General features: G+C 41.8%; 1 protein-coding gene and 1 long non-coding RNA gene across 10 annotated transcripts in view; one reads left to right on the top strand and one right to left on the bottom strand.

The window, feature by feature from the left end:
- Window positions 1-24156, top strand: part of MAPK6 (mitogen-activated protein kinase 6) — a 45339-nt gene that overhangs the window by 859 nt on the left and 20324 nt on the right. Inside the window, exons 1-2 of one of the 8 annotated variants that reach the window (XM_070624260.1) lie at window positions 10115-10176; window positions 10338-10738. The exons of 1 other annotated variant lie outside the window; for it this stretch is intronic. The gene's annotated coding sequence lies outside the window, so the exon portion shown is untranslated. Of the gene's footprint in view, window positions 1-9127; window positions 9918-10114; window positions 10177-10328; window positions 10914-24156 lie in introns of those variants that run through there. 6 more of the 8 variants (XM_070624295.1, XM_008516235.2, XM_008516240.2 and 3 more) reach the window with 6 other exon arrangements.
- Window positions 66-9344, bottom strand: LOC139083978 (uncharacterized). 2 transcript variants are annotated; one of them, XR_011541201.1, is made up of 2 exons: window positions 9227-9344; window positions 66-472 (listed from the first exon to the last, which is right to left on the bottom strand). It is a non-coding gene; the product is annotated as an uncharacterized lncRNA (long non-coding RNA). The 2 variants fall into 2 exon arrangements; XR_011541199.1 differs by lacking the exon at window positions 9227-9344 and adding an exon at window positions 1093-1223.

The following is a 24156-nucleotide window of genomic DNA, read 5'->3' as shown; positions in this document are numbered from 1 at the left end:
AAAGGAATGAATTGAATGAAAGAAGAGAGCTGGCTTAACTTCAGGAAACCATGGTTTAAACAGGTGAGCTTTGGATGGAAATATTAATAACACCCTTTATTTATACAGTCGCTTAGCCTTTTCAGAGTGCTTTCACACACATCATCTCATGTAATTCTTGGAATAACCCTGCAAGGGAGGTGAGGCAGGTGGTATTTTTACCATTTTAGGAATGGAAATTAAATGACTTGCCTGGAATCTAACAACTACTGTGTCAGAACTGGGGCCAGTACCCAGTCTACTGACTACTGTTGGTGCCAGGATACCAGATGGAGTCTTCCTGTTTCAGAGTGGAGCCCTCAAGGATTACCTCTGGGGGACTTGTCTTCTTTAAAACTTTTACGGACTGTCTGAAAGCAGGCTCATAGAAGAAAAGTCACTGGGCTGAGATGTCCTTAAGCTCTCCAGAGTAGAAAACACCCAGCAGATGGATCTAAATGCAAGAAAAGATAAATTGTGCAAAGCTATGTGAGTGGACAGAAGTATGGCAAATGAATTTCATTCTGTGCTGATTTTGGATAATGCATTTAGGATTGTTAGTCTGAGGTACACTTAAAAGAAGATGAGCTGGGAGTTATGTTTTATTCTAAGAAAGAGAACCATGAGTTATTGTTGACTATTTCCTAAAGTCATATAACAATAAAATGCTAGGCCTCATTGCCAAGAACATGGAAAACAAAACTGAAAGCATTGTTTTGTCCTACATTCAACATAATGGTAGTGAAGCTATACCTGGAATCATGCATCTAATTCTGGCCTGAAACCTTAAAAAAAAGAGAGCCTAGTAGATACACCTGGTCATAGAAAAGGGCAACTAAAATAATCAAATAGATTCTCTAAGAAGAAAGTTGCTTTAAAAATAGGATTAAATAAGTGGATATTTGGAGGAAATCCTTATTCACCTTTCTGAAGTTTATGTCATAGAGGGCAATTACAATATTCAAAAGCACTTCATTTTCAACATTTATTGAGAGAACACTATATTCAGCACTACGCTCAACACTAGAGTTAATGAATAAAACAGAGAAGTTCACAATCATTGTCAGAGAATACCAGACTGGATGAATCTTTAGTCCAACTCAGCACAGCTTGTCTGGTGTTCTTCATGGACTGGCATCTGGTTGAAGGTGCAGACTCTTGGGTTTGGGTGGTGCATGCTGGTTGCCAGAGACCAGTCATCCCTGGAGAACCAGCAATCAAGTTCTTCAAGTTGCAAATCTGAAGGACTGGACTCTTCATACCACCCAGTGGATAAAGGGAGGTTATTAGTATTAACACCCCTCTCATTAACGTTTAGTTGTTTATCTGGGACTTACAGATACCATCCTTCTCTGTGGTCTCAGCATTTCTGAGAAGGTACAGAAAGTACAGGAAAGGTACAGAAAGTCCCTGTATGACCGAGTTATGTTCCCCAAACTTGATTTCTAACTTGGTTGTTTGAAACTGAAAATGCATTTTCCCCAGAGAAACAATGTGACAAATACTGGTTACGTTCTCAGGCCAACTCTCAGAAACCCATTTAGCCCACATGCAGCTGACTAGGAGAGGATGAGAACCGTGACCCACACATTCTTTCTATGGGCAAATGTGCCCCAGCAGGGGAACAAGATCTTCCTTCCTCCCCCGCTTCCTACCTCCATGAGTGTGGAAGCCAGTGTGTTTACTACGGGAAATGCAATTCCTGCACGTGGGCGGCTGGGCCCTGCTCAGCCTTGGACGCTTTATCCTTGAGGAAAGAGAATTCTTCGCCTCTCCTGTCCTAGCTCTGGTAGTGGAGGCGGGGAGGTTGGGAGTCTTTCCCTGACCGACTTTCTTCAGAGTAGGGCTGTTGGGACTTCGTTGGGGGAAGTTCAAAGCTGGCTACATAATTTCTGGGGCCCTTTGTTCAAAAAGTAGAAAAAATGCTGCTAAGGTACTAAAATATAAAGCTTTTTTCCTTTCTTCTGGCGTCTCTCTCTTGACTTCTCATGGTGTTTATTATTATTATTATTAAACACTAATTCTTTTTTTTTCTTTTTAAAGATTTTCTTTTTCCTTTTTCTCCTCAAAGCCCACTGGTACATAGTTGTGTATTTTCAGTTGTGGGTCCTTCTAGTTGCCGCATGTGGGACACCGCCTCAACATGACCTGACGAGCAGTGCCATGTCCATGCTCAGGATTCAAACTGGCGAAAGCCTGGGCCGCCAAAGCAGAGCACATGAACTTAACCACTCAGCCACAAGGCCGGCCCCTTGTCATGGTGTTTTTAATTTAGATAACTATTATAACCAATAGTTCTAAGTAAGGAAAAATAAAAAATTTAAGTCGTTAGCATGAAGTTTATAAGTAATTTTTATATGGTGCAATGCCAATTTGGAACACAAATATAAGAGCATTAAACTCCTATGTGAAATGACCAAAATGACAATTTCTAGTTTGTAGCTCAGACATGCATATATATTTTCTTACCAGAGCAGTGGAAACACAGCAGAAAATTAACTTAGCCATTATTATTTCATTTCTTGATACACATTCTACCAACACTTTCTACCCTTGACTTGCTGAGGAGTAAAAAGATGGAAAGGAAAAGAAAATGTTTGGGGCCGGCCCTGTGGCTGAGTGGTTAAGTTCATGCCCTCTGCTTCGGAGGCCCAGGGTTTCGCTGGTTCGTAATCCTGGGCACAGACATGGCACCGCTCGTCAGGACACGGTGAGGCAGCATCCCACATGCCACAACTAGAAGGACCCACAACTAGAAATAAACAACTATGTACCAGGGGACTTTGGGGAGAAAAAGGAAAAATAAAATCTTAAAAAAAGAAAGAAAGAAAATGTTTTCAGCATAGGCGGTTGGCTAATACAGGGAAGTAATACAAGAAAGAAAGGATCTGACAGAGTTCCTTGGTCTTTTGTGTTTCTTAGAATGCCATTGCCCTCTTTTTGCATTCGAAGCAAAATCTGGTTCCAATGGAAAGCAAGACCTCTCAGAGCTGTCAGCACCTCCAATTACTCAGTTGTAGACATAACATACCTTGTACTTATTTGCTTTATTTCACTGAACTGCAGCACATTGTGGGTCCACCAGAATTCTGTGCTCATTGGGCACTGAGAACCCTGTATGTAAATGGGGTGGTAAGGAACAGTGGACGTGACTATTGTGCCTATCTCCTGCTCATACGCATGCTCCACTGTCCAACAGCACCACTAAACATGAGTTCAAAGATAAAATTATCAGGAACTTCAAGATGGCAACAGTAGAGTATTAAACCAAGCATGGGGTGTTTCTGAATCTGGGGTCCTGTGTAATGCCCTGGGTATGGGGGTGGGTGAGAGGGGCTAGAGGTCTGTGGCAGTGGGGTGGGCAGTCACAAGGACAGAGCTTCCCAAGGTGGGTAGATGGATCTTAGGCCTCCTGAGGGCCTGGCCATTTTCCCTGCAGGGCACCAAAACTAGGTCATTGCTAGAGACAGTGATAGCTGCAGTCAAGGCTCCAGAGGTGGATACCAGCCTCTGGGGATGGTGACATCTTCAGGGAAGGATGTTCCAATGGTGGTAACTACCAGCTGGCAAAATATTTGTCAAACAGAAGGCAAGAGTTGGGATTGTGGGAGGTAGACCTACTAAATCATATTATATACTAGTTGATAACCTGATCACTCAGAAACCAATGTAAACAAATCTTCAGCACAAGTTTACTTAGAGTAACAACAGTGGTTACCTTCTTTCTCAAAGGATAGTGAGCTTGACTATTGGAGAGCAGAGGGGAGGGGAATGACCTTGTATAGTGAAAGCTACTTTGCCTCCACAATTCAAAATATTTATCACTCCCTGTAGATGGGACGAGGGACAACATGTCCATTCTTTCCTTTTATTTACTGTGGTCATGTGGCAAGAGACCCAGTTGTTCTCAAAAACTGAGGATGGTTATAGAAGACTGTGCTCTCGTGAGATTTAAAAAAATAGGAACTATCTCCAGAAATTAGGAGCATCTGTTCTCCTCAGGCTAACGGGGCCCTCGAGAGAGAAGGACAGAATGCAAATGAGAAAACCCTTGGAATTTCCCTAAAGCCAGAGAGCGTCACTATCTCTGTGCTCCTCTGAACAAGTGTGTGGGGGGGAGGGAAGCTACAACTTTGTATTAATAGTTTAATTCTACCATTTCTACTAATTTATCCTGCTTCCAGAAAATACTGACTTTCAAGGCAGATAAATTAGAGAGAGGGTACTTTGATTATTTAATTATTGGGTTTATAAAGTTATCCCCATAGGTATTTCTCAGTACATTTAAGTGTTTAGTTACACACCCATTATTCAAAAACTGTACAGATTTTTGTTCCAGAAAGCAATTTCATTACAAAGAAAGCCAAATGTTGTCTAAAACATTTAAGTAGCTTGTTGCAGCTTTTCCACAAAATCCCATGTATCATAGCCTAAGAGAAGGATACAATGTTTATAAAGTGTTTACCTAAAACAGCCCTACTTGGTAGGAACTTGACAAATGATGCTATTACCATACTCCCAACGGGCAAGCTCTTTGTTGCCCCACCAAGTTAAATGTGGGATCCTTGATTCTCATTTACAGGCATCTCCCACTTCAAAAAGCGTTCAAGTGATCTGCATCTCATCGAATTTTCATACAGCTTCGATGGTTTTTGACTGAAAACATCCTCTTTATAATCTTTAACTATACTCAATTCTCATTATTTGCAGATTCTGTTTGCGAATTTGCCTACTTGCTAAAATGTATCTGTAACCCCTAAATCAATACTCATGGCACTTGCACAGTCATTTGTCAACATGTGCAGAGTGGTGAAAATTTGAGTTGCCCTATGTGCGTGTTCCCATTGACAAGGAACAAGGCAATACTTTGCCTTCTTGTTTCAACTCTCGTACTATGAACAAGTGACCTTTTCCTGGTCTATTTAGTGCCATGTTTTTTTGCTTTTTTGTTGGTAATTTCACTGTTTAAAAGGCCCCCCAAGCATAGAACTGATGTGCGGGCTACCGTCCCTGAGCACAAGAAAGCTGTGATATATCTTTCGGAAAAAATATGTACGTTAGATAAGATTCATTCAGCATGAATTATAATGCTGTTGGCCATAGTTTGATGGTTAATGAATCAACAATATATATTAAATAAGGTCTTTAAATAGAAACAGAAGCACACATAAAACGAGGTTAAGTATTGACTCATTGGCAAAAATGCTCTGACTTGCAGGAACCAAATCCTGTATTTCCCTAGGAGTGATGGTTCGGCCTCCACTACTTTGGAGTTCATAGTTACTTTTTAGAACATTACCACAAGCAATGAGAATCAGCTGTACTTGGGAATGAGTTTCTTCAGTGGAAAGTTGTATTGTTTACAAATCAAATTACAATGTGTTCTTTTAGAACCATGTCTGGGAGAGCAATCATTTTAAATTAAGAGGATAAACACAGACACATAGAAGCTTCAAGTTAGAGAAGACCTGGGTTGTTATCACCTCCCTGGTGGCCTCTTTTCCCCCCAGCAATTCCTTTGATAGTATCCCTGACAGGTGCCCATTGTTTTCTGATTGAATGCCTCCAGTGATGTAGAGCTCACTTCACCAGGAAGTCCTGTCCACTATGGCTCAGTTCCAATATCCAAAACTGTCCTTTCTTATGATGAGCCAAAACCCGCCTCTCGATAACAGCCCTTCCAATGGCCTTAGATCTGAACTCCAGAGCAACATGGGATAAGTCTGCTCTCTCCTCTCCATAACAACCTTTGGCAAATCTCTTTTATGCAGGTTAAGCAGACCCGATTCCCTCATCTTTTCTTCAGAGAGCATGGTTTCCACACTCTTCCTGGTTCTCTTCCGAACAAATTCTGTTATGTGTGGTAGCTCTTTTTATGTGGTATCTATATTTGAACACATAAGTTCAGAAATCTTGAGCTGAATAGCACAGGTCTGGTACCCCTGTGACTTCAGCACATTCAGCACCTTGGTTGTTATCACCTCCCTGGTGGCCTGACTTCATTAACACAGTTTACATTTTCCTAGTTTTTTGGTGGCTGCTCACACTGCATGAATATCTGTAACTTACCATTACATTATCAGGTCAAGCCAAGTCGCCCAAATCCTTGTCATGAAAATGATTTTTCTGAACAATGACACTATATTTTATATTTATTGCAGCCAAAAGTCATCTCTTTTTAAACAAACATGATTTTGAATAATTATTGTCATCTATCATATTCTGATCTCTGCGAGTTCTGCATCTTCTTTAAATTTGGTAAGTATCAACTCAAAACATTGATAAAAATATTACTCAGGACTGGACAAAAGGGGAAAAATCTGTACTGCTTTTCTTAAGAATTCTAGGCCTCAAGATGTCACTCCATTAACCAACCTTTCTTTGCAATAACCTAAACTCACATCTCTCCATCTTATCCACAAAAGTGTCTTGACTTTTGAAATGACCAACATCTTTGTTCAGCAATGTAATAATTCTATCAAGAAAGGAAGTGATATTTCTTTGTAATGACTTACTTGAAAAGAATCCATAATGATTCCTATTAACTGTTAGATTTTCCCTAACACACGGTTTTCAGTGATTTATATTAGAAAATTTCCAGGGAGTGGCATCAAGCTTAGTGGTCTATATTTCTAAAATCTGTTTTCCCCTCCATCTTGAAAGTCACAATATTGGCAGTTTATCTTCATAAGAAGATAGTAACCGAATTGTAAAAAAACCAGTAGCCTAATGAGAGAATTTAAACTCAAATAGGCAATGAGGGAGCAACTGGGTGACTGAAGACTTACCCCTCGCTTGTCTAAGCATTCACCAAGTCTAGCTGATTCTGCTCCACAAATACTGCTCATGCTGTCATCCCCTTTCTGTGCCTACCAGAGACACACTCTCTCTCTCAATCTCTCTTTCTCTTATGCTTAACCCAGAGTTTGGGTTGGGTTTTCCGTCACTGGGACAGAAAGAATTCTGACTTACACAGGAAAGGGTGGCTCCTTAAAGGACCTCAGAATATTGTTACCAGAATAAGGTAGATTGGATGCAGGGCAGACAAAACAATGGATTCTCCTACCCTCTGTCTCCAACTTCTTGCTCATCTAACCTCTCCTTCCTATCCATGCCTGAACTACCGTTCTAAAATACTAGTTGTATAATCTAAATTCCTCTGCCTTTGGCACAAACCCAAAAGTTTTGGCATCCAATCAAGGCCTTCTCAATCTGGTGCTAACTTGTCTTCATTCCCCCAGGCCTGTCAAACTTCTCCCGTTTTCCAAAGTGTGCCTGACACATTCATGCCTTTGTATATTCTACTCTCTCATCCAGAAATGGCTGTGTACTTCTGATGGAATCAAGCCCAGCTCAGACACTCTCTCTTTCATTTGAACCTTTACCCGATGTCCCCAGACCTCAATTGTTTCTTCCATCATAGTCTAACAAGAGCAGGTAATTTGCATCTCTGCTCAGGAAGCACTCATCTCATGCTGCCTTATGGTGTACTTACCTGTTCCTCTCCTGCATTCCTCCACTACAACAGTGGCTTTCCAACTCTTCTACCAATAGCATAGCTCATAGCAATGAGCAATAAATAGAAATACTTTTACATTGTGATCCAATTGGCACATTTATACATATCTTACATTTCATCAGTTTGAAAAAGCACTTCCTCCATTTTAATCTGAAATCAGGATGCAGCGATAGGGTATCATATTTTGATAGTTTTCGCTTTCTTAATAGTACACAAAATAACGGCAAGTCATAACTGACATTTTAGATTTGTTGAAATGTGGCCCGTAATCAAAACAAAAGTTTCACAAAACAGTGTTTACTCTTTGTTATGGACGATGTTCTCTAGTTTTTTGTTCTATTTCATTAAGAAAAAATGCAGGTCATAATCCATCAATATGATCTCACTACTCACTAATGGATCATAACCTGCAGTTTGAAAAACTACTGAGACCTATTTTCGGCCACACAATAGGATTAAGAACTAAGACTGACTACAATAACATGACTGTACAACTCCACTGGCTGCATAAACATGACTTTAATTCCAAGAAATTCTTGCCAGAGAAGTTGCAAATAACTTAAGTGCAGCTTCAAGAACTTCTTCAAAGTCCACTTATCTGAACAACAGACTACTGACTGACCCAGCCTTCGTCAGGGTAAACAGCCCCCCCCTCAACAAGATTACTCTTTTGGGTTTATTGAACAACTGCTTACTCTTTTAGGCTTGCTTCAAAACTCTCCCCTCCCTGTGTCCACTCATCCTAAACTACTATATCACAAATTTAGCCCAGTCTCAACCATGCTCTTTTACTGAGAGACCTGTCTTAAACCAGATCCCCTGAATCTTATAACTATCCTACCCTTGACCTTCCTCTTTGAGACACTACTGAGACTGTCAACATAGTGGTCTCTCTTACTGCTGTAAGCAATAAACTTGGCTTTGATTGATCAACAGGTTATTTTGGTGGTCTCTGCTGGACCTGTGCTTGTGATTTATTCCCCCCCCCCCCCCCCCCCCCCGGTGATCAAACATTGATGGATGGGGGAGGAAAGGTGTCTTAGGAATCTGAGGGGAGCCTAGAGCAGGGCAGTAGGCATGGATAGTGGTCACAGGTAAGGAGATCTTGTTGCTTTTGTCTGCATCCACAAATTAGAAGCCTTGCAGTTGGAACATGCCTCTCCTCTGTCTTAGTTTTATCTGCTCTCCGTCTCCTCTTCACGCCTGGTACTGAAGGTATTATTTTAAATAGAAAAAATAAACATTCACGATCCATACCAACCACTTAACTTCAAGCCACTACCTTGGTCTTTGAAGTGGCCTTTGCCTCACACTTGAAGCTTAAAGATGGGCATAATAATGGATAAGGGGCGGCCAAACGTTTGGTTCTCATCAGGAATGGTGATTAGTCATTGAAAAAAATGTTGACCCGCGTCTCTAATTTCATAAATACCTACATAAATTTCACATAAACACTGGAAAGGCTCCGCGGACTCAAGAAGCCATGATTAATAAAATAAGTTTGCTTTTCATCCACGTGGGCCCTAGAAGGCACCAATCTTTGTTGCCCACTGCATCTCACAGTACCTCCCTTCCCAAATTCTGCGCTTCAGTCAAAGTGGCCTAGTCCCAGTTCCTGCAACAAGTCAGGTGCTCTCCTCCTCGTCGTTGCTCACACTGTTCCCGCCGCAGGAACACCCTCCTCCTCACCTCCTCCGGTTATATCAGCTCCTTCTGATACAGCTGAAAGGTCACCCGTGGCGACCTCCCTTAGAAGCCTTCCTTCATACCCGCGGGCAGATTTAACAACCTCCTTAGCACCTGGCCTCTAACGCGTTTGCCCTGTACGTCGGCTGTTGCCTTCTAGCCAATCCATCTTCAGCTCCAGCCTTCTCGTTCCAGGCCCATTTCCGGGGACAGGGACGAAGGCCTATTCCTCCTGGACTGCCAGCGCCTTGCACGTAGTAGGTGCGCAGGAAACGCTCGCAAGGAGTTGGGTCGCTGTGCTCCAGCGCGGGGACAGGGAGCATAGCAGAGCGGTCGCGGGTCCAGCCTCCGGAGGCGGCCCCAGCGCCCGCGCGCCCTCCGCCGCCCCCGCGGCCCGCGGAGCCCAGTCACAGGCTTTGGAAATTCCGGCGCGTGCTGGCGCGCGGGGCCGGGCGGGGGCGGGGGAACCCGTGGAGTGAGCCTGTGACGTGCGGGGGCGTGGCCCCGGAGGCCCCGCCCCATCTCCCTCGCCCTCTCTCTCGGGTCGGGGTTACATGGCGGCGACTGCGGCAAAGCGAGAGCCTCGGAGACGCCGCTGCCGTCAGCACAGCCGGAGACCTGAGCCGACCCTGGGGGCTGTCCGCGGGCCCCGCACTCCCTCGATGAGCCGGAGGAGTCCCGTGAGTGTGTGTGTGTACGTGTGCGGGGCGCCGGCGGGGCGGCTCGGGAGGGCGCCGCGGCGGGCCCGGCGGCGGCGGAGCCGGCTCCCTCCTCCATTGTGTGTGACCCTCCGGCGGCTGCCGCTCAACAAAGGCGCTTTTGTTCCGTCTCCCGCCCGCCCCCTGCTCGCCAGCCGGCCTGCCCGCTCGGGCCTGGTGGGCGCGGGCCGGCGGGCGGCGGGCCGGGGTCCCCGCGTGGGGCCGGCGGAGCGGCCGGCGCGCCCCTCCCACCCGGCACGCCCCTACCCGGCCGCCCGGCCCGGCCCGGCCCGGCCCGGCCCGGCCGCGCCCGCCAGCCCCGGGGCCCCGCGTGTTGGCTGCCGCCCAGCCGCCCGCGCCGGCTCCACGGGTTCGAAGCCGGGCCGGGCCGGCGGGCGAGGGGCGGCGGCCGGGAGGGGCGGCCCGGGGAGCGGGAGGGAGCGCGGAGTCTCGCCTTCCTGGCGCGCTGCCTTCCGAGCTGCGCCCGCGTCTCCTCCCCCATCCCGCTCGGGTGACTCGGCCTCAGCTGACTCCGGCCGGGCAAAGTCTCCGGTGGAGTCGGCACGTTGCGCAGCGCGCCGCTTCCCCGGCCCGGCGCCCTGGCGTGCTCTGCCCAAGTTTCGAGTCTAGCCCTAAACGAGGTCGGGAAAACTCATCGGAGTCGGCATTCCTTGTTTCCTCGCGGTCTCCTGCAGCCTCTCCGTCGCCGCGTTCGGGTCGTGGAGCGGTGGTCTGTGAAAGTACCCAAATGAAAACTTGTTTTGTCAGTTTCCTAAAAAGGGCCTCCTCGCTTGGCTGTGCATTCTTATCTGACTGGGTGAGCTGCCTTGAAAAATCAAGGTGTTCCCTCCGTCTTTTGTTCCTTGGCTTAGTAAGACTCGACTGGTTCAGGTGTTACGTGGGAGCTCTGTGAGGCAGGATCTTTTTTATTCCTTCCCTGTTTTATTTTTTCTTTTGCTTGCTCATTGGAAAAGGTCCAGTGAAGGGAACTGGTGAGTTGGAATTAGAGACCTACTGGGTTTGCAGCAAAATTCGTGTTCTTTCCTTCAGTGCTAAAAATGCCCTTAAGTCAGTCTCAGTATTAACTTTTTTTTACGGAGGCGAGATGATTTGTTAAAAAACGAACAGGGGATAAAATGGAGCGCAGCCCGCTTCAGGGTAATTTTCTGATTGCTTGATTCATCTAGCCTTGTTATTTTTTAAAGTTGTGATTGGACGTATCCTCCTCTCTTTTCAACGTTGGGAAACTGAGATGGAAAGAGTAAACTGACTAGAAGAATGTAGGGTCCAAACAGAGTCTGGCCCTGAAAGGGAACTGCCTCTAGAGTTTCTTCTTGGAAATGTCAGATTTTAATATCTGGGGAAAAAAATTGAATTGGGTGGAAGAAGCTTTACATGTCTTTAATGAGTGGTTCAAACATGTTTATGAATGGCTTGCTATGTGCTGAGGAGTGTAAAGTCCCTTCACGTATATATGTTACATCACTTAATAAGAATTGCTTTGTGAAACGTGTAAAACTGCTTATTGGTCCTAAATTCAGTAATTGCGGTAACCTAGGAGAAATGCCAGATTTGACCAGGACATGTTTTGTCACCTAAATCTTACTATTCAGAAAAAAATTCTGGGAAATGGAGAATTGTTTATCAAAACCTTTATATATGACCATATTTTGGAGATCAGTTATTTGCAGAAGAGGATTAAAAGAAGCGTTTGGTTACTTTCTGTGATTAAGAAAGAACCTAGAGAACATTGATTTGAAAATCAGTTAATTTTACGATAGAAAAAAGCACGTGTTCTAATGACATGTGTTAGCTCTGAAAGTGTTCCATTGTTTTGCATAAGTTAATTTAAGCGTCGTGAGAACTCATAACTGACAAAATAGTAAAGGTTGCTGACTCAGGGTAGGTTGCTGAAGGGGATGGGGTCAGGTAGGAGGAAGCTTAGAAGTGCTGCAAGTTTTGAGTTGGGTGATGACTCATCTGCCCACGGACTGCTACGTGGCCCTTTTTTTTTTATACACTGTATTTTTTTTAAATGATAGGCTAAAGTGTTTCTGTCCACATTATAATTCTCTCTCTCAAGAGAAACCACAGTTTCTCTAAAAAAGTAATGGCTTCTTAAATTGCATTTTAAAAGGATATTGTATATCCTACAGGTGGAATTTTGTAACATTTGTTGAGAGGAAAGATAAAATTAATTGCTGGTCAGTTGCTGCAATTAAATGTTTGATTGTAACAGTTCTTTGGTTCTTATCGGGAGAGATTTGTTATGGATTATTTACAAAGGACAAATAGTCCTTTTATGAGGTGGGTAGAAATTAACCTTATGTTTTCACTGGTAATGTAAGTTATCCTTACAATATCTAGAAATTAGTTTAACTGTTGTAAAGGTACAGAAATGTTTAATCAGATATAGCTCTGAACATGATCATTTCACTCTGATGGAATTACACATAGTGCTTTCTCCTGATCTATATGAATTTTGTTTTGATAAAGATAACTGGAAATAGTTATTGTTATAGGCACAGTTTTTCATCAGTCTTTTTTTAAGATCAGCTGAATGTACACTTCCAAATTTAGGACTTATGTTGAAGTTTGGTACCAAGATAACTGATTTAAAAAAGCTACCGTTTAGCAGATTGGTTTAAAATAAGATTGAGAATAGCAATTTGTTTTAAAAGTGAGAAGAAAAAAACCTCCCTATTCCCTAGTTTTCCTTTGTATGCTATTTATCTTCCCAGAGTGATTTATTTGAAGAATTTTGTGGGCAGTAAAGTGTATTGTTACTGTGAGTCAAATCTTTGGAGAGATTTTGGAAGAGCATTGCGTAATTTATATAGAAGAACTTGAATAAAGTTTAATTCAAACTTTAAAATAGATTTCACGTAAAGAAAATAGAAAAATACAAATGTAAAACTATTGTAGATTTTCAAAGCATCCGGTCACTTAGAGGTTGAATGTGTATTTTCAGCATTTTTTTTTTTTAAAGAATGTAGGTAATTAGCTGTCATGCATAATTCGGAATTTATAAACAAACTGGGTATCTTAGCCTGTCTCCTTTCTGTGAGGTGTTGCCTTATGAAGGGGTCAGCCTCACCACTGCTCTCCAGTTCCTTGTTTGCATTGCCCACTTGAACCGTGTGTTACCCTAGGGCCCCTGTTGAAAGAGAAGGAAGATGCCCCAACAGTAAATTGTTTGCAGCCTTATTGGCTGCCCTGGTCAGCTCCTTCAGCCTGTTTTGTGGGCTGTTACATTACACTACCGCCTGCTAGTGGTATGGGGATTTTGGTTAGTTTTATTGCTCAGAGCCCTGACTGAGACTTTACAAAAACAGCAATGATGTTATTGTAGTTAATGGCTTTTTTCAGGGAGTTGCTTTTGATGTGGAGCTGATGCTTTTAAGGTAACAGTGGTGTGGGCTGAGTCTTGCATTGGATTTTTTCCTCCATGAACTGCATATTTGGAAAATATAGCGTGCCCCTCTCATAGTTTTGAAAAGATTTGTCTTTCATACACGTCAGCCTTTTAAATCCATTTCTGAAAAGTTGTACAGAGAGTGAATGTTTATATAGCAAATCACATTTTCCCATTGATTTTCATTTAAATTTGATACGTCTTTTCATGGAAAAAAAATGGTACCACAAAAATTGTTAGAATCCTAGCATTTACTTCATGGAAGGGTCTGCCTTTGCAGGGTGTGTGAAGTCTTGTGCATTTAATTCTGTACAACCATAAACTGTAAAATGCTAGTATTTACAGAGGGGTCATGGGCATTATCTTGCCCCAGGTACATCATTTGACCGCTCAGGAAACAGGCCCAGAGAGATGAGACGTTGGTGCTCAAAGTGTGATTTCTAGACCAGCAATATTAGCATCACCTGGGAGTTTGTTAGACGTGCAGAAGCTTGACCCCATCTCAAGACCTACTGAATTAGAACCTGTGTTTTAACACAATTCTCGTGTGATTGAAGTGCAATTCATTTCTAGAAGCACTGCTAAGAGATAGAGACATAGTTGCTCAGCTGGTTAGTGACTCACATCTTCCAAGTTGCTCTTTCCATTGGCCCTCCTGAAAAAAGTCAAAAGGAAAATTGAGGATCTAATCACTGCTAGTAGAACTTTCTGTGATGATGGAAGTGTTCTAGTCTGTGCTGTCCAGTGAGGTAGCCTATAGCCACATGTGACTGTTGCGCACTTGACAGGTGGCTTATGCACCTGAGAAATGAATTTTTAATTTTATTTAATTTTAATTAACTTATATTTAAGTAGCTGCATCTAGCTAGTGGCTAGCATATTGGACAGCACATATCTAGAAGATCTTTGCCCACACTAAATTTAAAATAATCTAAGCTGTAATTTAATAAGCTTAGTGATATCCCTCTTCATTTACAAATTGGTAGGTTTCTAACTACCTGCTTTTCTAATATGCCCAGATATTATTTTGTTAGTTTTATAAAGCAGTGACAATTTTCTGATTGATACTCTTGTATTCAATAAAGTAGACAATCTAAGTTGTAAGAATGTGCATTTGCCCATTTGTCTCAATAAAAGTGTTTTTGCTTGTATAAAAAACATTAAAAGTAGCTGTTAAATAAGTGTTCCTTAATTGTCTTGTGGATAGCATTGAGGGGGCAGTTTTTGTTTCTGGCCTAGCACCTCGAGGCTTCTTGGCACATGTTGATAGTTGCCAGATTGATCTGCCATTTGTTATGTTATTTCCAGATGCAGAAACGTTGAGTGGTTTTTAACTTCCCACTTTATGCAGTGGGAAGATTCTAACCCTGGAGTAAGCCAGACTGGCCTCTGTCCAAATCTTGACATTTATTATATGTTTGATTTCAGTGAAATTGCTTTACCTCTTGAAACATCAGCTCTTGTTTGTAAAGTGAGACTTACAAGGTAGTGCTTATGAGTGACAGCAATAATTTGTCACTTGGAAATGCCTGGCACCTCATAGATGCTCAATAAATATGAAAATCCTTCCTTCCCCCTCCTGCTTAGCTTTTATAACCTTCTGTAATTTAGTCTTAGGCTTAAGATTCCAATCAGGCTTAAGACATACTCTGATTTTAAGTCTTGTTGATTCCCACTGGTTATTATAACTTCATGCCGTGCTTCATTCACGTTATATCCCTTCTGGATTCCTCCACTTGTGTTCTGGATTCCTTCTTTTGACTTCTTCAGGACTCATCTCTTGCCTGCATCATGAATTTTTCCCTTTCTGTTGGGTCACCTCTTGTTAGAATACAAATGTGCCCTAGAGCTATACTGTCCAGTACGGTAGCCACTAGTCACATGTTGCTATTTAAATAAAAATTAATTTTTTAAAAATTCAATTCCTCAGTCATGCTAACCACATTTCACTTGTTCAGTAGCCATATGTGGCTGTTGGCTACCATACTGGACAATGCAGGTATAGAAATCTGTTATAAACCCTCTCCTGATTCCACATTCTTCTCCTCTAGCTACTGCCTCATTTTTCCAGTCCTCTTTCAAGCAGGTTTTCAAGAGTTGTCTTTGTTTGCCCTCTCCACTCTCTGCTCTTCAGCCTACTTCAGACTGCTTTCTCTTAGCGTCTCACCGCTGGAATTGCTCTAGTCAAGGTTACCAGTGACTTCCACTTACCAAATCCATCTTACAGGATCTTGTAGCAGCATTCAGCATAGTTGACCACTGTTTTCTGCCTATTCACCTGCTTCTCTTAGCTTATGAGATGTGTATTCTTGTTCTCCTACCTCACACCTTGCCAGACTTTTTCACAGGCTTCTCTCCTCTACCTGCTGCTAAGTATTGACATGTCCCAGAGTTTAATCCTGGGCTCTTCTTCCCCCTTCTCTTTCTAAATTCTTTCCCCATGTGGTCTCATTCGACTTATTGTTTTAAGTACTATCTACATGTGGATAATTCTTACATTTATATTTCTGGTTTAGACTTCTCACCTGGGCTCCAGACACATTATCCAACTGCCTGCTTGATATTACCACTCAGTTATCTAAATAGACATTATCTAAATAGACTTAACATGTCCGGAAAGAACTCTTTCTCCCATATTGTTCCTCTCCCATCTTTCCCTTATCCCCCATATCTAATCCATCACCAAATTCTCTTGTTCTCGAAAATATCATTTGAAGCTGTCTCCTGTTTTATATCTTCATTTCTACAAGACCAATCTCAGCCACCATTGTCTTAACTGGCCTACTGAAATAGCTTTTAACTTGTGTCTGCTTTTACTCAACTGTCTTCTTCCATCCATTCGCCTTCCAGTAGCCAAAATCATCTTTTTAAAATGTGAATGAAACCATGCCAGTTGTCTGCTTAAAATCCTTCAGTAGCTTTCCTTTGCTCTTAGTTATAAAATTCAAAATCCTGCCTTATGTGTCCTTTCTGCCTCTCCAATCTTATCTTTACGTCGGTCCCCACTCTCTTTGCTCAGGATACTGTGTCTACACTGGCATCTTTTCTTTTCTTCCAAAATACCAGTTCTGTCCAGCTTTAGGTTATGTTTGCTGTTTCCTCTGTCTAGAATACTCTTCCATCTCTTAGCAATGCTGGTACCTTCTTATCAATCACGTTCAGCTCCTCAGATGGCCATTTCCCAGTCACCCAGTCATAGCACTTGGCCAAATCTGAAGTTATATTACTGGTTTACTTGTTTGTTAGTCTTTCCTCACTAGAAAGTAAACTCTCTGGAAGCAGAAGAACCTTAACTGTCTTATTCTCCACGGTATCAGCCAGCAGTGTCTGGCACACACCACATGCTCAGTAAATTTTTATGGACTATATAAAGTGTTTGATTCTCTTGAACCTCTAAAGGGAAAAAGTATGTTCAAGATTGCACTGTGGTCAATGTAACGTGATTCTGGACTGAGTCCTTTAGCTGTCAAGTATACTCTTGGTACAATTGCAGAAACTTACATGGGATCTGAGTATTAGATGGTAGTACTGTACCAGTGTTAATTTCCTGATTTTGGTTATGCAGGAGAATGTCCTGTCCATTGGAAATACACTCTACTCTCAAAGGCTCGGGAAGATGTGTACTGTACTTGCCGATAAAAAACATTACATTATTACTTGAGGCTTTGGTTTATAAACCTGAGGTTCAAATCCTGGCTCTCTCACTGATGTGTATTCTTGAATGCATTATTTAAATTCTCTAAAGATCTTCAGACCCAGTTTGCAATGTTGTTAGGAGGATTTAGTGTAAGAGTATATGCCCAGCACAATGCTTCGCACATAATACATTCTTAATCAAGCTTGCTATTGTTTCTTATATTCTCTTAAAATTCAAATATTAAAAAAAAATTCTATTCTCATCTTCAGTGCTATGACTTCCTTTATAATATAAACAAATACTTTTTTTCGTTAATTGCTTTTATAGTAGTTGATAATATGGGATAAATATGTACCAAATATGTTATTTATATCCCCAAATTAGAACTTCTGGGTCATATTCCGTAATACAATTTTTTAATATCTTAAAACTGTATACTTTTAATGTGGAAAGTAGAGCTTTCAATTAAAATATGTATATTTATCTTGGTTAACACGGTTAACTTCCATTTCCTTTGGAATTGTCAATGAATCTGTGGTATTTAAATGTTAATGTATTAGTTTGTATTATTTTTGATGTAAAAGCACACAAAACTGCTTGGCAAAACAAATCATTACTTACAATTGGTGATTTATTTAGTTTCCCCTCCTTTACTCCCCATTGATGGACATGTTATTAAGTAAACATAGTGATCAAAAAGGGAGGAGGTATTTAAGGATTACCTGTAAGCCTTTCATTAGTTATCACGGTGTATTTTAAATAATATAAATGGCTCATCAATACTGTGAACCTTACAGTTGCATGGGTCACCTTACCCCTTTCCAGTCCAGTGTGTTCTTATTGTCTTATATTTTACTTCTACATGTACTATAAATCCCACAATATATTGTTATGATTTTTACTTTAAACAATCAGTAGTCTCTTAAAGACATTTAAACGTGGGTAGATTTTTTTTAAAAAAAGACTTTTATATTTTCCAGTTGTTTACTCTTTCTGGTGATTTTGTTTCTTTCTGCAGATCTGGGGTTCCATTTGGTGTCATTTTCCTTCATCCTAAAGAACTTATTTCAGCATTTCTTGTAATGAAAGTCTGCTGGAGACAAAGTCTTTCTGCTTTTGTCTCTTTGAAAATGTCTTTATTTCATCTTCGTTTTTGAAATGTATTTCCCTAGGTATAGAATTCTAAGTTGATAGTTTCTTTTTTCTTTTGGCACATTGAAAGATGATGTTATATTGTCTTCTGTCTTTCCTTGTTTCTAGTAATAAATCAGCCATCATTCCTATTGTTCTTCTCTAGTATATACTTCTTCTCTTTCCCCTGGTTGCTTTTCGGTTGCTCTTTTTTTTCTTCCCCATTTTCCATAGTTTGACTATTGAATAATGTGCGTAGGTATGGTTTCCTTTGTATTTATCCTGCTTGCAGGTCATTGAGCTTCTGGGTCTGTGAGTTGGTGTCTTTTATCAGTTTTGGAAGGTTTTTGTCCAATATCCCTGCACATCCTTCTGCTCCATCAGCCCTCAGAACCGTGGGGCTCTGCCTTTCAGCCCAGCTGCCAGCTCTTTGGGCTGCTTGGACGTTTTCTTTGCTTTCCAGTACCACCTCAGGTTTTCTTTACCTTGTGTTTTTGCCCTATTTCTTTGCCTTAGGAAGAATATCTGCCTTAGACTAGAATGCCTCTCATGGGTTTATCTTATGCTTCCTGTCTTGTCCCCCGCCTTCAGAAGGCAGCTGCCTTGGACACAGGGGATAACTGCTGTCACTCATAAGCTTAATGAGATTCTCTCTCAACTTTACTGTCTTGTCCCCAGACTTTTGCACTCAGTGCGTACCCATGGGGAAGAGTTGGCAGGTGGGGCTTGTAACTGGGCCTCCTCTGAATTCTAATCTGTTATCTGAGTCCACATGCAGCCATTAAAAGTTGGTTACAAATTTGGCTGGTTTCTTCTTAATCCTGTCAGTGGAAAATTCCTTGGCCTTCTGCTACTTTGCCAGGAATGAGAATAGCCAAGGTCTCTTCTCTTATGAAGGGCTTTCCATTTTCTGGAATTTAGTTTATTTAGATTTCTTTGCATCCTTAGCTTTCTGACTTTCTTTTTTTAAGATTTTATTTTTCCTTCTTTTCCCCAAAACCCCCCGGTACATAGTTGTATATTTTTTTAGTTCTGAGTCCTTCTAGTTGTGGCATATGGGATGCTGCCTCAGCATGGCTTGATGTGTGGTGCTAGGACTGCGCCCAGGATCTGAACCCAGTGAAACTCTGGGCCACTGAAGCAGTGCACATGAACTTAACCACTCGGCCGGACCATTTTTTTAAACTATGATTTTGTAGCTTATCCATCTTGTCATGGTTTATAGGGTGAGAGTAATGGTGTCTTGCAACTTTCTGCATTCTAATCAGAAGTGGAAATCCTGAGCCTTTTATTAAAATTAGAAAATTTTAGTGCTGGAAGAGATCATAGAAATCAGGTAGTTTAGCTACATCATTTTGCTGATGAGGAACCTAGAAACGTGGAATGCTTTGATTACACGCCTAAGTTAGTCACAGATCCATCACTAGATGTCAGATCTCTTTAACTCATGGGTTTTTTTTCTTAATATGGCCTTAGTGAAATCAGACAGGAATTTTTCAATAGTACCAAACTCCAGCGTGAACCTGATAGGAAACTTACACTGTTTTTTATCTTGGAAGCTTTGTTCAGGGCTGGAAAAAGTGAGAAACAAAGGAGGAAAGGTATTCTAGAAAAGTTACATGCCATTCTGAGTCATTCTTTGAAAATTGGGCTCTCCAACCAAGCATGAGGTTCTTTCCATTTGATGTTAGTGCAGAAATGTTTTGTATAGCCTTGCTCAGTGTGGTCTTCTTTAAACTCTCACCAGGGTTAGCTAAAAAATGACAGCAGTTATATTTGATGTGCAGTCTGGAAAGCTGTGGTGCTAGATGCCATAGACTCTGTTAGGATGGACTGAAGAATAGTAAAATCAGAGTAATGTCAAGGTTTTGTGTATCTTCATGATACCTACTTGGTATTACATGGACTTGTGGGACTTTTTACGGAATCCTGCTTGTCTGAATTATATAGGACACCATTTCAGCGGCACAGCCCCTCCCCACTAGCTCAGCAAAACAAAACTGGAGCTATAACGAAGCTGAAGTGTTTTTCTTTCTTCAATCTGAGCAGGCTGAAGTCAATTGCTTTCTTCATGTGTTGGCAGACTACATGTTCACCATATGGTGAGGCTCCTGAGGGAATGCCTGGAAAGGCAAGTACCATGTCTAGGAGTCTTCACTCATATTCTCCATGGCAGGTCAGAATGTGATCAGATTCTAAAAAAATTGAGGGTAGAACTTGCCTTCTCCAAAACCTCCTCTTATCAAGAAGAGTGTGCTGTTTACCTTAATTCATTCAGTGCAGTTTTTAAGGTGCCTACTAAGTACCAGGTACTATGTTCAGAACATGTCAGTAAAGCTACTTAGTCTCAAATCTTGTATTTTAAAATAGAGTTACAACAAAGGGGAGGTGAGTGGTGCCCTGGAAAATGCAGAGTAGAGGATCAGAATAGAGATCAGGTTAGATTAGATTAGATTGGGGAAGGATGGCAAAAGCCAAGGGAAAGAGAATGCTGTTAGAAAAGAGGAATGTTAGTGAGTCAGGGAGGAATCTACTGTAATGCTCTAGGAGTTTGTACTCCAGGAGGTCAGGTTTATGTTGTGTTTTTTTTTTTTCTTTTTAACCATTTTGACCCCTACTGTACCTTAGTGCCTGGTATATAGTAAGCACTCGAAAAGGTTTTGTTAAATGAAAATGTAATGGATGGATGGAAGAATTGAAACTGCCTAAAGCTGTTTAAAACACCTTGGTTCTCTCTGCTTCGGGGACCCTATCAGGATTACATTTCCCCACTCCCTTGAAGTTGGTGTTACCATGTGACCTGCTTGGGTCAATAAAATGCAAGTAGAAGTGAAGTACATCATTTGTGGATGGAAACTTTAGGCACCAGTGAGACAGGCCCACTTCCTCCTTCCCTCTGGCACATTGAGTGGCGATGGTAGCTACTTCAACAGCTTGGATGACAGCTATATTGGACTTGTTGCACGAACAAGACTTAAAACAAATGAAATCATTGAGATTTGGGGGTTATTTGTTACTGTAACATTATCTAACCTATCCTGACTGCTACAGAAATTTATATTAAGTTTCATCTGGTTGGAATCCTCAGATGTCCAAAGGTACTTGAAGAAGGAGGCTGCCCACGTCTCCTGCTTATATATTTGCTCCAGTGTTTCCTTAACGTTAGTTCGAAGAGGAGTCTGGGAAGTGAGGACTCTGGCGGGAGGGGGATAAAGGGGTATACTTATTTTAAAATTTCCAGCTGTAAATTTGTAGAAGGGATTGTGTTTGTTTAATGTTTATATATGGCAGTTTCAAACACGTTTCCCCCATTCTGGGCATACTACCATAATAAGTGCTTGGAAACAAAAACCAGTGAAGTAAAAGACTGTGCTGTGCTTTCATAGATCATAGACTTTTAGAGTTGGAAGGGTCTTTAGAGATTCTTTGACTAGTTTATCCGATCTGTGAAGTTCCAGTATTCCAATATGGATACCCTAGAGTAAATAGCAACTGGAGATGAGCATCAAAATAAACATAATGGCATTTATTGTATAATGGCTTTTTAAATGGTCAGAGGCAAATGGAAGTCCCTAATGTTAAAATGTATTTAGGCAGAGCTTCAAACAATTTAAGAACAGAAGTTGGGTGTAGAAGAGGAGTTTTTTAAAAATTGGATACTTTTTTAGAAGCTGTGTGATCATGTGTCTTTGGCTTTGAAAGTTTGTTTCTGTAGCTAACAGTAGTTACTGAGAGGCAAAGCCTCTTAGGCTTTGATGTTTTTGTTTTAAGGTGCTCCCTCCCACCGCAGATTCCTAAAATCATTCACTGACACTAGTTTGCACTGTGGGTCTCCTTGAGGTCCTCCTCAGAGATCCTGAGAGGGGTCTCTGATAACTCTTAAGGGTATCCTGCATTAGGAGCAAGGGCTTTGTCAAGAATGCATATGAGCAAGCAGTTAAGCTGTAGCCTTTGGCCTTCTCTGCCCTAGAAATTTAGTACCTTTGATGAGCGCTTGAGACATGATCTTAGGGAAGAGTGAATTTGCTATAACAACACCTCTCTGTGCCAGGGTTAGGAGACAGTCCTAGGCGAATATAAGTAGAGCTTAACCTTTCCCTCGCTCCAAAAGCAGCTAGGTTTTGGCTGGGGAGATGTGAGGCTGGCTGGATTCCAGTTAACTCAAATTACTCACTTGACCCTAGAGAAGAGCAAAATAGGCAAGAGCCATTGGGGCCGGTGCCGGGGGTGGGGTGGGGGGGGATTGCGGGGGACTGTCAGTGAGTGTGATCAGGCCAGGTGCCCCGTGTCAGCATTTAACCTGAGAAGCAGCAGAGAGGAAGATGGAAGAGGAAAGCCAGAAAAGTAATCTGAATGTTTAAGGGCCTCACCTCAAACTTGCTTTGCACATCCAGACTCCCTTTCTGACACAGGTGCAAGTTTCTGGATAAGAAGAGAAAGAAAATCCAGTTTCTATAGGATGAGATGGGGCAGAGTGAAGTTATTCTACTGTCTTGTCTTTCCTTCACATTTTATAACTTGACTTCATATACTTAGGCTTGACTCAGAGTACTAGCATTTCTTTTGGCATGAGGGCAGGCTAAGTGACTGAAAGCACAAGGCAATTTAGGGAAGAAGGAGTGCTTAAGGAGACAGTTATGGTTAATGCAGTCCCAGAGAACTGCCTTGTAAACGTAGGAAGCTGGTACCCAGCCTGGGCTACATAGCTTTTACTTCTATATTGTGGTGGATCACTGAAAGAAGACCAAAGGTAAAGAATACAGCCAACTTCATTCTTACAAGTCATTCTCTGCACTTCATTATATTCACCAAATTGTTGTTAAAAATAAAACCACATTGGCCCAGCTAATTAAACTTTAATTAATGATCCCTCTCCAAGCAACATAGTATCAGCACTGAGGTCAATAGGAATGGGTTGCGTTTGGAGGCAGAGAAATTGAAAGGATGCTGGGAAGGGTCATTTTAGGTTACTGTCCTGTCTTAGTTTTCCCTTTCCTCCCTTGAAGTATGTGGAAAGTGCAAAATGAACATGAAACCCCAGATCTTTCCTGAGTCTAAACTTTGAGCTTTGCTTTTATGAAGTTAAATATGAAAGATGGTGGAGAAAAGGATATAAATGAGGCATTTCGAGAGGTCGTTGATGTGGATGCAGGATGCTCTGACCATTAATCTGCTGGTCCGGTTGAATTGTACCTGTGTGCTTTAGTCAGGCCAGGGAGCGCCATGATTGGTGTGACAGGTGGAGGTGGTTGGAGAGATCAGGATTTGGAATATAATTGCCGTAAAGGTCAAGGTGATAAGGAGGAAGCAGTTTTCATGGTCATTAATAGTGAGTTTGGGAGGCCTCTGCCTTTTTATGGCTTACAGAAGCATACATCCTGACCTCCCTAATTAGGTCAGATCCTCCAGTGTGTAGGCTCTCATTGCATCCTCTACCATTCCTTGGTATCACTTTTCCCTTTGCATCTCTCTTTTTCTTATTGTTAGTTTATTATTGTTTGTCTCCAACCATACTGTGAACGCCATGAGGGCAGGGCCCAAGTCTGTTTTTACTTATTTTATCTCCAATGCCTAGTACACTGACAGATACATAATATATGATTAGCAAATACTTGCTCAATGGAGCACGACTGAATTGGAGACATTTACTGGATTCACTTTATCATGCAGAGGCATAACATTACCTCCAACTTCCTGAGTACACTGGGCTTACTTTCCAAGCTTCTGGATGAAAAGGTCCTCCAGTAGCTGTTGATCTAATGGATGTTGAAGGACTTTGAAGAATAATACTCACAGAGCAATGAGGCAAATCACTGGGCAAGCACTGCTGTTGTAAATAATGGGTTCTTTTTTTCCCAAATGTTTTGTTGTTGCAATTCTCAGTGTCTAGTGGAATTACAGTTTTGTTGATAAATATTACCTTCTTTGTTTAGAATGGTCTTATATTTCTGGAAAGTCTGTTCAAAGCTTTCTGTATAGTCCTCACTGAGTCTGTAATGAGGGTCTGCAGTCCTCACACTAAGCACAAGTGTCTGCCTTCTCCAAGATGAAT

The sequence above is a fragment of the Equus przewalskii genome, chromosome 1 (genome assembly GCF_037783145.1).
Source record: "Equus przewalskii isolate Varuska chromosome 1, EquPr2, whole genome shotgun sequence".
NCBI lineage: Eukaryota > Metazoa > Chordata > Mammalia > Perissodactyla > Equidae > Equus > Equus przewalskii.
This window is presented reverse-complemented; position numbering and strand designations above follow the sequence as displayed.